Raw genomic sequence first — 18,154 nt, forward strand, 5'->3', positions numbered from 1 at the left:
GGGGTGGGGGGGGGAATGAAGCGAGCGCAGAGGGTTGTGGGTCTCAGGATGGTCTTTGGAGCAGCAATTACAAACACTAATTTGAAACCCAGAAGTAGTGGAGAAAAGGCTGGGAAAACCAACCGAAATAGCATTTGATCTTTGGCCTCTCTGATCTTAAACTGGGCTGAGCCCCCAGCTGAGTTCACTGGGGCCACTGAACAGCTGTCCAACGATAACCGCTTTCATAGTTGTCAGCAACATTTGGTTAGAGCCAGGACTGGGGCTGTTCCCACTCTGTGGAGATGGAAAAAGAGCCTATGTTTCCCTTCATTTTTACCTCTGCTGGAGCTATCCTAAATTAGGAAGTCATCTGGATTTGTAAAAATAATCACTTCTTGGCATGTTCACAGAGTCTGTTGAAATGTTATTTCGGAAACGAGAATTTGGATGCCCAGAGGTCACAGGAGGAAATGAGTCTGGCAATTTGAAAGTGCACCTGCTTAAGTTCCCGGCCCTCTCAGTATTCAAATAATTCATCCATCCTTCCAAACATCTTTTGTGTCTTTTATTTAAAAAAAAAAAAAAAAAAAAAAGTTTTATTACACTTAGTATGAATCAGAAAACAGCCCTGCTTTTCTTTAGATGTGGATTCTGGGGGTTTTCTCCAACATTTTTTCACAATTCAACAAATGCTCACTTAGAGTCTACCTTATACACAGTATTCTGTGAAGCATGTATGTGTCAATCAGGACCGCTTAGGCTGCAAGAGGCAGAAAGTCCTACTCAGACTGGATTAAACACAGAAACTTGTCTCACGTGATAAGAAATTCAGGAGTACCTCCAGGGACAGCTGATTAGAGGTTCAGAAAAGTCATTAAGTAACCAGGTTCCTTCCATCCCTGTGTTAGTCTCCTATCTCTGCTGTAACAAGTTACTACAGACTTAGTGGCTTAAAACAGCCCATTATCTTACAGACCCGGAGGTCAGAAGTCTGACCTGGGTCTCACTGGGTTAAAATCAGTGTGTCCGCAGGGCTGCGTTCGTTTCTGTAGGCTCTGGAGAAGAGCCCACTTCCCAGCTTTGCCAGCTTCTAGAGGTGCCTGCACTCCTTGGTTCGTGGCCCCTTCCATCTCCAACTCCAGCAATGGCTGGTGGAGTCTTGTCACACCACACAACTCTGACAATGGCTCCCCTTGCCTCCTCTTCCACTTTTAAGGACCCTCGTAATTACACTGAGCCCATCCAGACCGTCCAAAATAATCTTCTCATCTCAGGGCCCATAGCCTTAGTCACATCTCCAAGTCCCCCTTTTCTGTGTAAAGTAACATAGTCTTAGGTTCCAGGGACCAGGACATGATCTTTGGGGCCATTACTCGGCCTGCCACAAATCTCTGCTCCTCCAGCCTCAGCGAGGGCTTTGGCCTCCAGCCGGTTCCTCTCAGAGTCACAGAATGGTAATTAGAGCAGTTCCAAGTATCACATGCAGACGTACCTTCCAGAGGAAGGAAAGAGCGAGCCATCTCTTAGAAGGGAGAGAAAACCTTTGCCAGACGCCCTAGAAGTGCTTCTCCTTCATGTTTAACTGAGACGGGTCACTGGCCCATTATCAATCCAATCTTTGACAAGGGGAAGGGGTTCACTGTAATCGGCACAGACTGATAATTTGGGATGGCTGTCTGAGTCAGCCATCATATTCGCTATGGTGTGGCAAATGCCTAGAAGGGAATAGAATCACTATGTATAGAACACTTATAACTAAAGGTCCAGCCCTGAGCTGGATGTCTTACGTGTCACCTAGCTTAATCTCCCATCAACCCTGTGAGGTAGGCATTAACTCAATCTTACCAAGAAAACCAAGGCTCAGTTTGAATTTTACTATTTATTCTAACTATAGATATTTCTGTTTATACTATTTTATATAGAGATGTAGATGTAGATTTGCTGTCTATTAAGGACAGGAGAGTTGAGTTGAAATCTGTGTTTCTACTTTGATGCTATGACAGTGTCATCCAAACTAATCATGACTTTAAGAAGTTCACCCTATGGCTTGCTAGAAAACAGACTCCAAGTCCGAACTTCGAGTCATTTGTCATGCTCTCGCTCCTCAAAGGCTGTCAGAAATTTCCGATGCAGTATGAGCATGCCTTAGAGGCTGCTTAGAGAAAGAAGACAATGGCATATGAGGACAAGAAGCTCAGCTAAGCACCAGAAGTCTGAACTCTATAGGTCTATCAGTCCAAGTCCAATCAGAAGACAGAAACCATACCAGTTATTTTAACAGAGAGAATTTAATAGAACTGTTAACACGATAGAAACTTGTGAAACAGGTACTTGAAAGGGTAAAAGCACAACCCTAAGGTATCACGGAAGCAGTAACGGTAGCAAAAGGAATAAGTTAAGATTATTAAAATTAGGAGCCTAGAGGTGGGCTCTATGGAAATGAAACTCAAAGTTCTGCAGACAAGGTGCCACTCCACTGGTGCAAGTGTCTGGAGGGCACCTGAAGAGGCTGAGCCTGTGACTGCTGGAAAACTGCCAACTGCGTTCAGCTGCTGCTTCAGGAAGGCATTGCTGCTGCTACCAGGGTGAAAAGGCATAGCTGGTGTGATGCGACAGGAAGTAAAGGGACACCTGTCCTCCAACCTTGCAGCATCCTTCTAGCACTTCCTGCTGGCAGAGCTTAACAGGAAGCCAGCTGGCAAGGCAGAATGTGGCTCGCAGAGTGCCAGCTCCAGCATCACAAAGGAGAGCCCAGGACAGTGTGTTTGGAGATAGTTATCATATGTGCTCCACAGCTTTCTTAAATCTGATTCTTAAAAATCAGCAGCTGCAAGAGGCAATTATCAAAGAGTAGAAAATCATTTTCTAAAGCAACGAAGGCATTCCTATAAATAGAATGGAACGCTGAGGGATTTAAATTAGGATCTGCAATTATGATCTTTCAATTATGGCATGCAATTGTTTTAGGAATACAGCTACGACACAAGGCAAATGTTTACACCTCTAAGTCCACTGATCGGTGTGATCCTTAAAGCAAGTCTCAAACTTCGCTGCATGCCTTACACAAAGTAGGTTGTACCTTTCCTTTAGATTTACAAAGCAGCACAAGAAGGAAAGAAAAGTACTTAAATATGAAGTTAAACCACGATCTCTGGTCTCCAGTACTGCCTCAGTACAACACTGAGATTCCTGGACGGCTCTATGTGCTGAAAAAACTCAAGTGCGTGTCTTAAGCGAAGAGTGTCAGCAGTGGGCGCATAATAAATGTTCAAAACAAGCTCGGTGGCCGGACACGGGAACCAGCAATGGAGCCTAAGTGCCTCTGATGCCAATCTCAGCCTCTTAAATACACACGCTGGGTCACGCCTCTGAGCTTCATAGGTTTTAATGTATTCTCCACCACGAAGCTCTTCAGAATTAGTCTTCTCCCCTAAGTCATCCAATTTTCTGTCCTTTCTCACCAAAAACACTTCCTCAGTAATAGGCAGAGGATTATTTCTCCAGGTTGTTTTTCTTTTTTAAACTGTAGAAATGTCAGGCGTGTTATTTTCATAGTGATTTAAACAGCGCTGGTGTTCTAACGGAACCGCAAGAACAAAGATGCTCAGATATTAATCATCCTGCCCGGCTGTCCGCCGGGAGTCGCTGAAAATGGCAACATAACGTTGTCTTCTGGCTTCGCATCTCCGTTACTGCCTGTGCGGCTCGCAAACCCTCCCCTCCCTTTCCAGAACATATGGAACGATCTCGGGAAAGAATTTGCCTCAGTGAACCCTGACTGGCCAATCAAAACCAGAAGGCTCCAAGTTCAATGACTAATATTGGGAATGAATTGTGCGTGGTGAAAAGGAAATTCTGCGCGCTGGAGAAATTTATACCCTGAGAGCAGCCGTATCACAGGTGTGCAGGATCACCTGGAGAAACTGAACTTTCAAGAAGGCGAGTTCAAACATTTCTTCAGGCCGCACGCCTGTCATCACCAAGGATGAAAAACTGAGCGGCCCGGGGAGGTATCAGCGCTGCCGGGGCAACAAGGGCTGCCCTTGACTGAGGGCTTCCAGGGCTTAGCTTGGGGCCATCGCTGGGCTAAGCCCCGCTGATGCAGGATCCTATTTAGTTTAATCCCACAGCCCAGAAGGTAGGTGTTACCATCCCTTCTCTACATATGGGGGACGAAGCTTGGAAAGATTAAGAAAATTGTTCTTGGTGCCATAGCTAGAGGGGGGGCTCCCCCTCCAATTCCAAAGCCTTTGTTCTTAACCACTGTACTCTTCAATACTCTTTCCCCCTTCCTCATGCCCTGAATGTTTGTAGACAAGGGGAGGGGAGGTAAACTAGATGCAAGAACTATTAAAACCTGGACAGAGGTTGTACAAAATGGTCTTGGAAAATACGTGGGGAGCACCTATTTCTAAAGAATGGATGAAATACATTAATCACCTTGGGCAATAAATTAAGTACTCTTTCCAAGATGAAAGACATGTTGGCTGCTGAGAAGTTCTAACAGTGACCTTTCAACAGAGAGCGTGGAAACAAGCATTGCAGAGACATTTGCTAGCTCTTCAAATTCTACGTAGAACAATGAAAACTCAAAAGGGGTTTTACAGACTCCCAGTCAGTTTCATCCTAAAAAGCCATGGGGATTAAATCCCCACGCTCGTTTCCAACAACAAAGCGACACCGACCTGTGTGCAGTACGCCCTCATCCCATCTTCCTCTGCCTGACGGGTAACGGGGACAGCAATCGGGGTGGCCCGGCGGCTCCATGAGAACCCACGGAACCTCAATTCAACCAGCCTCCACTGACCACCTACGAAGCATGAGGCATCGTAATGACAACTGTGCCGAACAGCTGTTGAGCGCTTGCTGTATGCGAGGCAGTGTGCCCAGCGTGTGTTTCATCCCATTTAATCCTCACAGAAACCCTGCGGGGTGGGCACTATTATTTGCCTGCTTTAAAAAACAGATGACTGAGGCGTAGAGAGGAGTTAGGTCATTTGCCCAAGTCTCTGGCCTAATCACTCAGGCTACACTGCAGGCTCTGCGGGGTGAAAGAGCCCCACCCTTCCAGACGTGACCATCATGGAAAGATAAAGATACACGTTCCACTCCCTCTTGCTTCCCTGAAACGCACGACACCCCTCCCCAGAGAAGGGGGAAGCCGGGGTGCTGACCCCACTCTCCAGAGGGGCTCAGGGCGTGGGAAGGCTCCAGGAAGCTACTCCAGGTCTTGGAGCCCAGGGGTCACCTGCCCTGACCCTCCCAGCTGTCCCGGTCACGTCAAGGCCTTTCATCCAACATGGTCATTACTGCCCCCTCACGCTTTTAACCAACGTTCATTCAGAATGGAGCTTGAGTTGATGTGAGATACAGAAAAACACTTCTTGAGAAGGAGTTATTACTTTGTTCTATTTTAAAAGGTAGGTCCCCGGCATCTCCACCAGAACAAAAACAAAAACAAGCCCCATAAAAGGTAGAGAGAGCATACAAACTAATTCCCAAGGAAAACCATCTTATTTCCCACGGAACTGAGAGAGCTAAGTGGTTTCTGTCTCCAATTAAAAATCTGCCCATTTCATCTTTCCCTTAATTATTAGTTAATAGAGTAAGAATTACCCATGAAGTGTGAAATTTTTAAAAGAATAAAACTATAAAGTCTGCAACTGGTTTTCTTTTTTTAAGTAAAAGAGGTATGATGCTGAAGGTGCAGTTAATAGGACATTGGTGCACATAAAACAAAGCAAATCATCATTTCTACTGGGTTTGAGTCTATTATTTCCCAAGTTCTTGAAGAGAACCCTTTATATCTGCTGACAGATTCCAGTTATTTCTCAACAAGCTATAACTGAACAACAGTTTTTAAAGACAGAAGGCCCTAAAATATACAGCTCCCATAATGATACACATTTACCTACAAAAGGTGAAAAGACACAATGTTCCATATTTTAATCCTAAGTACAAATAGGGTAGAAGCAATATACTGGTTGAATTCCAAAGACTAATAAACATCATTTGAAAATGCTAGGTATGGGTCAATCATCTCCAGAGACTTGCATTCTAGTTAACACACATCCCATCTGACCCATTGATTTCTTGTTCTATAGACCTAACAATTTTCAAAGACTTAAAACTGACCCACTGTGTGGTGGACCCAACAGAGATGTACCACCTCGGTCCTCCTTCAAGGAAGGACTTGGTGCCCCAGCTACTGGGAGTGCTTTCAGCAAGTGGCCTTTGGCCATCAGCCTCCTTAGGGACTGTCTCAAGGGCACAGAGCTGTCTTGCCCAAGGACATGTTCCTCCAGGGCAGTCCAGGTCCAATGACTGATCAAGATGGGGGTCTAAAGGCCCAGCCACGTGAATTCAGCACGGGCCAACTCTGACAGACCATTTAGGCTCCAAAGCTTCCCACGGGGTTGGCTGAGGCTGTCTTCAAAAACTCAGCTTCTCCCTCCACCCATCCGGCTTCTGTGGCCTCCCTCCCACAGATGCTGACCCCACAGGAACTCCCTAATACACATCTTGCACAGTAAACTCCCTCCTGAGGCTGCTCGGTAGCCAACCTGTGACTAGATACCTCCAAGGATAAGAAAAAGATATCCAATTTTCAAGGTAAGTGACACAAGAAAAGAAGCTGGGAAAAAAGCTTTCATAATTACCTTGGTACTTTCCCTCCTCTATGTGATCTACACTCCAGAGGCCTTTAAAACTCAACCTAGAAAAAGACTGAGCAGCTCCACCTGGGTTGGTCTCTGCATTACTGCAGTCAGACAAAGAAGCACAACAGAACTCTGGGTGAGGCAAGCTGAGGTACCTGGTCGGCCCACAAACTCCCCTGAGTGGTACTGCCACCTGGTACACAATACACTGTGAACTCCCAGACCATCAGACGTATTCCTATTCACATCCGAGTCTAAGCCCACACGTCTTTCTCTCTCTTGTACACAGACGTGTGTGCGCGCACACACACACACACACACACAGACGCTCCACGTCTCTCTTCCTTCATGTGGAAAACTGAGGCCTTAACGATAGTGGTGTCAGGTTACATGTACATAAATGATAGGTGAAAAACACATACAATCACCTCATCAACTCACATCCCAAACCGCCACCTCAGCCCAATCTCTCCATGAGCCCAGCTGAAACATCCCTCACAATCACAACTACTTACTACTCCCCAGACTCTCGGCCCACTTGCCGCAAGAAAAAGTACAAGAGAAAGTTTTTTAAATTATTTTTTTAAACAAAGAAAAACAAAAATGGCTACTCTTATGCTCTTTGATTGGATGATGAAAGAAAGCAGTAAATGAGTATTCAGCTCACTCCCACCTCTAAGACCGGCCAAGCTTAGGATGAGTTTAGTAGTAGCACAAATCCTACAAGTCAGGAGTGAATCCAGTAACAGAAGTGAGGGTCCCTTCTCAACACAGGGCCTCAAATGATCCTACCCGAATGACCCCCAGGGTACAGAAACACACTGGGGTCTCCTTAAGTTCACTTATTGGTGGGTACACAACACTTAACGCTGAAACACACTTCAAAGGCTGGTTAATTCTTCAGTACACAATAGAAATTTTTTTAAAGTTGTGTTTATGGATTTCAAACTAACCAAACTGGCTGACAGAGCTACTTTGCCTTTGACGTCAACCCAGTTCCTAAACTACCGTTAAAATAGTTAAAACTATTGTAATAACAATAAAAAATAAAATAGAAGGTCTTTATCACTGCATTCAGAGAATGTTTCCTCTAAAATTCCTCTCTCCTGGTGGGACTGTCCAGATGGAAGGAGAACATCGTGTTCCTGCCCCAAAATACACGGTCCAGACCGGGCTACCTTCGTGCTCCAGCTCCTTTAATGATTCTGAACCACCTAAAAGCACCGCCCTGCAACCTCAGTTCCTTTCCTGCGGTCTCCCCCAGCCTAAGCACTTGGTTCTAATCAGACCACTTCCTTCCTGCTTCTTTGGTTTTTATTACCCAAGTCCTTCAATCCTTTTCACCACCCCAGATGCTAAACAACTTCCACTTTGAAAAGCACATTCTCTGCGACCCCTAAAGACAGGCCAAGCTCAGCAGGTCTTCCATATCAGAGCCGGTCTCACACATTCTAGGTGAGACTGAGGCGCAAGGATGGGTCCCCGGCAGCTGCCACCTCCTTCCTGTACCCGCTTCCCTTCTGAAGAGCACACGTCTATCCATCTCAGAAATCAAGCATCCTCTCCCACAGGTCGTCCAATCAAAGAGAAGTGTAGTGATACGATCAACAAACCACATTGGGTGGAGGCCTCTGGGTGGAAAACAGTTAACACGCCAGGCTCGACTGCTTTGCTTAGGAAAGGCCTGCTTACAAAATTGGCTGGTGTTTGGGAACTCGGATTTGGGGAGGGTTCCCACCGTTAACTGATAAGTGTGGTCACTAGTCCTAAACTGTATAAACAGTCTGGTTTATGCTGAACGCCTGCTTTCCTTCTGGAATCGGGGAACATACCAACTCCCTCAAAAAAAAAAAAAACCCCTGGGCCCCGACTTCCTCATGAGCTTTCCCGGTTGGCAACACTTTACAGGTGTTGTCACAACTGGGGGACGCAGGCGCATCCTGTGCGCCCCCACCTGTTGGAAGAGGCCCGCGGGAAGCTTGTGCCTGGTTTCCCCTGGACTTTGCCCCTTGCGACTTTTCTCTGCTGATTTTGCTTTGTACTCTTTCACTGTAATCAACTGTAATAACCATGAGTATAAGTGGAGTCGATTCTTGTTATTCATGGTAGTTCTGTTCTACAAAGTCACCATGAACACTGAATTCACGAATACGGAACCACTGTCCCTAAAGGAAATGTGTATGTGTGCGTATATATCCTATATAGATTTAACACAGATTGTATCTTAAACCCTGAAAACAACTCATCCTGGTAGATTCTATTTTATTTTTCGAGAGAGAAAATGAAACTGATAACCAACAAGGACCTACCTGTGTAGCACAGGGAACTATAATCACTATTTTGTAATAACCTATAAGGAACCTGAATAACTGAATCACCGTGCTGTACACCTGAAACACAAAACTGTAAATCAACTATACTTCAGTTTTTAAAAAAAGACTATGAGGTTCAGAAGTGTCAAGTGACTTGCCTGAGGCTGCCCCGCTAACAGGAGCCAGAGTTGGGATTCACACCCCATCCAACCGGCCCCAGAGCCGCAGTCTCCATCCTTTGGCCACCTCTGTATGCGAGCAGAAATAAAAAGGCAGAGCGTCACCTGGTTTCACCCTGGCTGGGAATGTGTTCATCAGGTAACCCCAAATTTTCACCTCTTTACACATGTCCGTGAATCACTGCAAAAGCACTGCAAGTACTGATGAGGCGGGGGTATACATACATTTCAGTGAGTAGCCAACTATCTGCTGAGTCCTGTGAGTCCTAGCAGAGCACCAAACCGGAGGGGGTGGTCTTGGAGATCCCCCCCTGTATAACCTCCAAAGAGAGCTCTGGGTTTCCCTTTCCTGCAAAGGCACCAGGAGCAGGAAGAGCCTTATCACTGGGTTGAAGTGGCAGAAGGCAGAGCTCCCAGTGTGACCTGCTCCTGCATCTGTGACAGCTTTGGTTTCCCTTTGAGATTCTCTCCGGTCTCCGGTTTTGGCTTTTCTGTCCTCTATTCTCCACTCCAGCTGCTAATGTTGGTCTGATAGCCTCCCTCTTGGAAGTCAACTAGGAACTGTGGTGCAGCCCAGCGGAAGGGAAGCCTGATGAATCACAAGGGCCAGCTGTCCGAGGGCCTGAGGATAAATGACATTTCCCCTGACAAAAGCTGTTTCCACAGCTTTTCCTTTGGAAAATCCTCGCCCCTCTCTCTCATCAGATGACCTCTCAGCTGACTTCACAGCCAGGTAGAAACCAAGACATTGGCCTAGAAGAAAGGGGTAAGGAGGCACTAGACCAGAGGTCAACAAAATAAGTGCTTGTGACCCAAAGTGGGCCCAGCCCAGTTCACCAGAGTTAAAGCTAACAGTGAAGCCAGATAACAAACATCATGCATGTGTCCGAGTATCTTTTCTGCAGAGCCAGCAAATTCAAAGAATCTGGGTTCCTCACGTGGCCAAAGGTTTAATCAATCACACCTATTGAACGAAGTCTCTGCCTATATAACGAAGCAGCGATGAACATTCCTGAGCAGTGAGGTTTGCAGGGCTTCTGGACTGGTGAACACATGCACGTGCTGGGAGGGGGATGTGCCTGGAGAGGGCACGGATGCTCTGTGGGCGTCCCCACCCCCACCCCTGTCCCTCTTCCATTGGCTTTCCCGAGTTGCATCCTCCATAACAAAACTGAAATTGTAAGTAAACATTTTCCTGAGTTCTGTGAGTCAGTCTAGCAAATTATGGAATCCTGAAGCGGGGGGAGCGGGGTGTGGGAACCCTGTATTTGCAGCCGATGGGGCAGAAGTGGTTAGGGGTCCTCAGGACTTGTGAACGTGAGGGCAGTCCTATGGAGCCCCTACACCTGTGCAGTCTGAGTCTGACGTTAACTCCACATAAACAGTGTCAAAATGGAATTACATTATCGGACACCCAGTTGGTGCTGAACAATTATTGTTGGAACGACATACTTGCTCTCACTGGTGTTCTCTCTCTCTCTCTCTCTCTCCCCCCCCCCCCCCCGCCAACTAGCCCCATTACTATAAACTAGCCCCTTCCTAGAGATGAATAATGAATGTTCTGATAAAGAGCTGATCTTACATTCACCAAGTATTTAATACCATAAGCGCATGGAAAATAATCACCTTCCTTCCATATCTCTAATTATCTTATCTTTAGGCAAATCCATCTATAAACACAGCAGATAATAACTTAGGAGGTATCGCTCCAATCACAGAAGCCCTAGAAAACAACTTTCACAGACTGTATTAAAAACTTGTTTAATTGAAGCTTCCAGAACACTAGCTGTTTCAGGAAAACGATTTCTATAGATACTGAGACCCTGTAAAAAATATATATATATAAAAGAGACTTTGAGCTCAGGACAGCAGAGCAAGCACGCATGGCTTCCTTCCCAAGAGCACAATGAAATGCCAGTAAAAATATTTTTTGAAAGAATAAATCCATTCCATGGTGGCCCTGAGAACACGAAGGGTTGCTATCAGTGAATAAGTCATTTGAAAAGCTTTCTTTCAAAAAAGAAGACTGTTGGGACTGTATTGACAAATCAAAACTGGGTGGGGGGGGGGGAAGCAACTTGAAATACACATTCAGGGCTACAGATAAGAGCTCTTTCTTCCTGATAGAACCCTGGAGAAGCTCTGAGCTTGGAGTCAATGGCTATTGGGAGCCAAAGAATGGCCTACAGAGAGATGGCTGTGAGGCAGGAGCCAGGGCATCTGAGGGGAGAGCTGTCTAGAGAACAGCTGAGCCAGGTGGCCCTTGCCCCTGTCCCGTGGGGACTGGAGTCTGCAGAGCACTGGATCCCAGCTGCAGCCCCCAGGACGGCTCTCTCTCGAGAGGAGGGTTTGCCTAAGGAGCGCCCATGGTGTTGATGTCCTGGCTAGCAAATGAGTCAAAGAGGAGCCTGTAGGATAGACACGGAGGTGAAAAAAAAAAAAAAAAAAAAGACATAAAAAGATGTCACCCTGAGGTTAAAGTTCTCTTTCCCTTAGTGATTTGGGGGTAAGGGTTATATAGCAAAAGGTCCTGAATCTGCTGTGTCCTCTTCTACCCTAAGCACACACCCTAAAGGGAAAGCTGTCTGCTGGTATACCCTGCCTGCCCATATAGAATACATTCAAGAGAGAAGATCTGGGGTTAAATAAACCTACTGAAATACCAACAAAGCCTACATCAGCTACCTATACTCATCAATATGATCCTTGACTCATGGACCTGCCTTAACAAAGTACCAAGACTGCGGGGGCTTCAACAACAGACATGTATTTTCTCACAATCCTAGAGCCTAGAAGTATGAGATCAAGGTGTCAGCAGAACTGGTTTCTTACGAGGCCTCTCTCCTTGACCAGCAGACGGCCGTCTTCTCCCTGTGTCCTTACATGGTCTTCCCTCCGTGTGTGTCTGTGTCCTAATTTCCTCCTCTTATAAGGACACCAGTCTTATAGGATTAGGGCCCAACCTAAGGACCTCATTTTAACTTAATCACCTCTTTAAAGACCCTATTTCCAAATACAATCACATTCTGAGGTTCTGGGAATTGGGACTTCAACCTGTGAATTTTGAGGGGACATAACTCGCCCTATAACAGCGTGAGAAAGACTGAGATGAACAAACCAAAGCTTACCTGGAGGACACAGAAACACTGCAAAGAGCGGAAGGAAAATGTAAAGTTCTGATTAGTACCACTCAAAGGTTTAAAAGACTTTACCTTAAAAACATACTTCTGTGGGGGAAAAGCAATCGTAAGCATTAAAGCATAAGCTTTAATGGTGTTTAAAAGTATAGTTCTCAAAATTAAAAAAAAAAATCTGTTAGAAGAGCTGAGTCATAGAATAGATACAACAATAAGAGAAATCAGTAAAACATGTTGGTAAATCTAAATAAAAACACTGACCATAGGAAAAAAAGAGAGCTTCAGTTTAAAACATTATAGAGGAAGAGTTTGAAGCAAAGTTAAGAATTCTAAACTTGATTGATTCAGAGATATTTGCTCTAGACTTTGTTAAAAATATGTAAACTTAAGTCTACATGTTAAAAATATAAGAGTGGCTGTGGCCCAAGGTGGGTGGCCTTACTGAGCATCTCATTCTTGGGGGGAGATAGGGGAAATTCGTTTTCCCATAAAATGGTCATTTCTCGGCTCCTGGCTTTGTATGGAGCCCGCTTTCAGGCCCTCAGAATGCACAGGGACCAGAGCCCCGGCTCCCATCTCTGCGTGGGTGTTGAAACGTTAGTAGCCTAGTGTGCATATCCGTTCAGTTATCTCTGAGGGCCACGAGGCTTCCATTCCGCTCACGGCTGTGGGTTAATAAAATACCTTCATTTCTGACACCCGGAGAAACTCTTTCTTGCTTTCAAGCTCATCTAAGAAGTATAAATCAATTTTTAAAAATGTTTCATCTAACATTTCCCTGTGTGTGGGGAAGGCAGCGAGGGGCTCCCCATCAGCTCAGTCTACCATTTTGATCGACAGCCCGTACTGTGAATAAAGAGTTCATAACAGAAAACACGTTTAGATCCCTTACAATGTGTGAGGCCCAACTCTCGGAGTGTCACACGTGGCCATTCATATCACCTTCATACAACACTCTAAAATAGGCACTAAAATCCCCGTTTCCTAGACAAGGAAGTTAAGGACAGAGAAAGAGGAGGGTCCCACGGCTAGTCAGTATCAGAGGCAGTTTGGCGCCTACCTGCGAAACACTGCCCCCGTGACGGTCACGTGTCACCCACCCAGTGTGTCCAGTCTTCTTCCCCTTCAACCAGACGCAGGGGTAGGATAACACCTCCTAGTGGTTTTAGCTCTGACCAAGGAGCTCTGAACGAAACTGACTTGTCACTTCTGGGCCAGAGCACTTAACTGCAGGAACAAGACCCTCTAGAGCTCTCCGACTCTCTGGCACAGTGACCATCAATGTTTGAAATGGTGGCTATTCTATCCATCAGGGATCTTAAGTAACCGTGCCCACCAATGACCCCACAACAGATATATACTGAAAGATAAAAAAAAAAATAAAACACGTGTTTTCTATTTTAAGCTACTTATACTTGGGGGTTATTTTTCATAAAAGTTAACTTATTTGTGTTAATATGTAATGGTTTATTATTGTTATTTTTTAAATGAATAAATATTTTTTAAATGTTTTAAATTTCTAATGCAATTAATGTTGACAGCTATAACCAATATAAACAGAAGCTCTTAGGAGTCCTCAATGATTGTTAAGAATACAAAGCAGGGCTTCCCTGGTGGCGCAGTGGTTGAGAATCTGCCTGCCAATGCAGGGGACACGGGTTCGAGCCCTGGTCTGGGAAGATCCCGCATGCCACGGAGCAACTGGGCCCGTGAGCCACAATTACTGAGCCTGCACGTCTGGAGCCTGTGCTCCGCAACGAGAGAGGCCGCAATAGTGAGAGGCCCGCGCACCGCGATGAAGAGTGGCCCCCAGTTGCTGCAACTAGAGAAAGCCCTCGCACAGAAACGAAGACGAAAGAAAGAAAAGAAAAGAAGGAAAAGAAGGAAAAGAAGGAAAAGAAGGAAAAGAAGGAAAAGGAAAAGAAGGAAAAGAAGGAAAAGAAGGAAAAGAAGGAAAAGAAGGAAAAGAAGGAAAAGAAGGAAAAGAAGGAAAAGAAGGAAAAGAAGGAAAAGAAGGAAAAGAAAGAAAGAAAAGAAAGAAAAGAAAGAAAAGAAAGAAAAGAAAAGAAAGAAAGAATACAAAGCAGCCCTCGACCACAAAGTCTGGCAATCTCTAGACTAGGTAAACACCAACCAAATGAAAGCCTAAATTGTGATATTAATATCTAGCCAGTAGACCTAAAGGTAAAAAGCGGTAGAGATAAAGAGAGATATTTCCATAATGATAAAAAGATAAAAACACCAAAATAAGATTAAATAATCCTGTATATGTGTACCTAATAACCTTTTCTTGAAATTTATAAAATAAAAAATTGACCCAGTTACATGGATAAATTGCTAAGTTCACAAACCCTGAAGGCAATTTCATCACACCTCTTTCAGAAACTGATTAGAGGAAGCAGAGGGGTAATAAAGACAGGTAAGATGGACAAAGGAATTCAAAAGCCTGATGTAATAAGTGTATATGAAGCCCCGTCTCCCCAAACTGGTGACCACACATTCTCCTGAGGCACACAGAGGGGTGACTCGCCACAACGGTTACTAAGGAGATGTTAACAAGTTCAGAAGAACCAGTATCATATAGAACATAATTCTCTGACCCTTATGCAGTTCAATGAGAAAATCAACAATAAAAAGATGGTTTAAGGTAGTCATTTCAGTGACAAGCTAAGTATGTACTAGGGATGTCACATACAACATGATAATTAGTACTGCTCTGCACTGTATACGAATGGTGTTAGGAGAGTAGGTCTTAAGAGTTCTCATCACAAGGAAAAGATATTTTTTTCCCTGCTTCCTTAATGGTGCATCTCTCTGACATGACGGATGTTCACTAAACCTATTGTGGTAATCGTTTCATGATGAATGTAAGTCAAATCATTACGTTGTACACCTAAAACTCATACAGTGCTGTATGCCAATTATATCTCAATAAAAGTGGAAAAATATTTTAGAAGGTGGTTTAAAAAAACATGTTTGGAGGGCTTCCCTGGTGGCGCAGTGGTTGAGAGTCTGCCTGCCAATGCAGGGGACACGGGTTCGAGCCCTGGTCTGGGAAGATCCCGCATGCCGCGGAGCAACTAGGCCCGTGAACCACAACTACTGAGCCTGCGCGTCTGGAGCCTGTGCTCCCAACAAGAGAGGCCGCGATAGTGAGAGGCCCGCGCACCGCGATGAAGAGTGGCCCCCGCTTGCCGCAACTAGAGAAAGCCCTCACACAGAAACGAAGACCCAACACAGCCATAAATAAATAAATTAATTAAAAAAAAAAAAGTTTGGAAATTTAGAAACAATGAGTTAAAAAGAAAAATCAATGGCAATTATAAAATGTAATGGAGTAAATTAAAATAACAGCACTAAATATCAGTATCCGTGGAGGGTAAAAGTGGCATTTGAAGGAGGATGTACATAGGCTTTCGTATATTTGAACAGAAGAAATGGTATTAATTAGCATGGAGCCATAGTGCTGTTCAAAATTACTGTCAACAGGGAACTCCCTGGCTGTCCAGTGGTTAGGACTCCATGCCCTCACTGCTGAGGGCCCGGGGTTCAATCCATGGTCGAGGAACTAAAATCCCACAAGCCGCGTGGTGTGGCCAAAAAAAAAAAAAGAAAATGACTGTTAACATAACTGTTCCTTGACTCAGACTGTTGATTGTCCTTCCCAGGAAAATATAAATTCCCCGTAATTTTCAGGGCTTACTAGGTGTTCACGCTGTGAAGCATCCCAGCCCTGCTCCGAACCCCTCTGCAACTTCACCTTGGCACGTCTGCCTCGTCACCCACTCTACCAGCGACAAAAGCCTTCTTCGGATTCCTCAAACTTGCAAGGCTCTCCGCAGCCTCCGAGGCCTCACACGAAAGGTCCTGGCACTACCTGGAATGCTTCACCTGCCCTCCCCCCTTCACTGGCCCACCTTGGCCCAGGTCCTGTAACCTCAGCCACCAACTGAACCCGGACCTCCCTGTCATCCCCTGCCCAGGCAGCCTGGTCTCTGCCTTGACAGCACATCCTGCAATGTGAGAAAACACCCTGATCTGGCGGGGGCGGGGGTGTTCGTTTCATGTCTGTCTCTCCCAGCTAGACTTAAGAGCAGTAAGGGAAGGGCTCTGGTTTTGAGTTGTAATTGTTGCTTTTCGATATAAAGGGCCATACACACAGCTGGTACTCAGTCAACATCTGCTCAATGAATAAACGCCCCGCTGCCAATGTGCTTATTTCTTCTCCCTAAAAGTGGCTAAACTCTCAGTTTAGATGCACTAACTGCTACGGGACAATGCAAACAGTATAGGGATAGAGCTGTAAAAGTAAAAAGTAAATTATACAGACGAAAAATAAATTATACAGACGAAGTTACAGGATTGATAAAGTAGAAAACTGAGTAATTTTACATAACGAATGACACCAACGCTATGGATGTTTAGGTCACTGTACAGATAAGGTCGAAGGTCACACCTACACAGTGACTCCCACCTTCCCCTCCAGCCTGCTAAAGTTCTCCTCTCCCCGGCTCTCTGGACTCGGGGATCAGTGGCCTTCTCCCACGTTTCTCAACCGTGTTACCCTCCTTTCCATATAAGGGCCTTTGCAGACGCTGTTCCCTCTGTTAGAAACGGTCTTTGAAATCTCAGTACATAGATCATGCCCTTGGGGAAGGCTTTCCTAATCCTAACCCACGTCAGGGTCCTCTGTTCTATGTTGTAATGGTGCCCTGTACGTCTCTAACTGGGCATCTGTGCACTTAGCTGTCTAATGTCTGCCTCTCCCTCTAGAACAGAGGGCAGAAGCCGAGTCTCACCACAGCTGATTGATACGTGGGTTCTAGCACAGAGCTGAGCGTATAGTCGGCCCTCGGTATTTGCTGAATGAATAGAGAATGTACTAAGGAAGGAAAAATATTACTCTGGATTTTGGGACAGACCTCACTAGGCTTAATGAGGCCTCTTTTTATTAGGAACAAAAGATTATTTAGGGGCTTCCCTGGTGGCGCAGTGGTTGAGAGTCTGCCCACCAATGCAGGGGACACAGGTTCAAGCCCTGGTCTGGGAGGATCCCACATGCCACGGAGCGACTGGGCCCGTGAGCCACAACTGCTGAGCCTGCGTGTCTGGAGCCTGTGCTCCGCAACGGGAGAGGCCCGCGCACCGCGATGAGGAGTGGCCCCCGCTCGCCACAACTGGAGAAAGCCCTCACGCAGAAACGAAGACCCAACGCAGCCAAAAATAAATTAATTAATTTTTTTTAAAAAAAGATTTAATCCAGATAAAGGAAAGTTACAGAGCCAATGAGTAAAACATGCACATGCGTGTACAGATGGGCCACGGCTGCCGCTGCTTCTGTACAGCAGGAGGGTTTACAGTGCCTCCAGGTGACCAGAGGGCAGCAGAGATGGCCGTAGGTCGGGGCGACTGAGTGCAATTCTTCCCAAAGATGAAGAGATGGCAGGGGGCGGGGGAGGGGAGTGACCGCACAAGCTCCTCTCCATCCTAAGAGTCGCTGAGACTAAGGAACTCACAAATCTCTTTATGAATGAAATGCAGGCTTGAGAAGCCACTCCACGAATCCCAGCAGCTGAATGAAATCTCAATAAAGGAAATCTGAACCCAGATCAGCACAGCTACTTGGAGAAAACCGTTCCCCGCCGGCAGGCATGTGTCTATATCCCAAAGTTGGGGGCGGGGCGGAGGGGGGGCCGCGGTCAGGCCCCCTCGTCAATGCATAAAAGCCTGCTTGGTCCGTAAAGTGCCCGATGGCACAGAGACGCGCGCTCCAAGCCCTAGGCTCAGCTCTCCTGGGATAGAGCTCTGGGCGGTGGGATCGGGGTGTGGCCCTGCTCACTTGCCAAGCAGTACCACAAACTCCCTGGACCTCAAACCATTGTACA

The 18,154-nt window shown here is 45.8% G+C and overlaps 1 protein-coding gene across 6 annotated transcripts in view; it reads right to left on the reverse strand.

Annotated features, from left to right (window-relative positions):
- STX8 (syntaxin 8) overlaps positions 1-18,154 on the reverse strand; it is a 242,079-nt gene that overhangs the window by 154,350 nt on the left and 69,575 nt on the right. The window lies entirely within an intron of this gene.

The sequence above is a fragment of the Balaenoptera physalus genome, assembly GCF_965194825.1.
Source record: "Balaenoptera physalus genome assembly, chromosome: 20".
Lineage (NCBI taxonomy): Eukaryota > Metazoa > Chordata > Mammalia > Artiodactyla > Balaenopteridae > Balaenoptera > Balaenoptera physalus.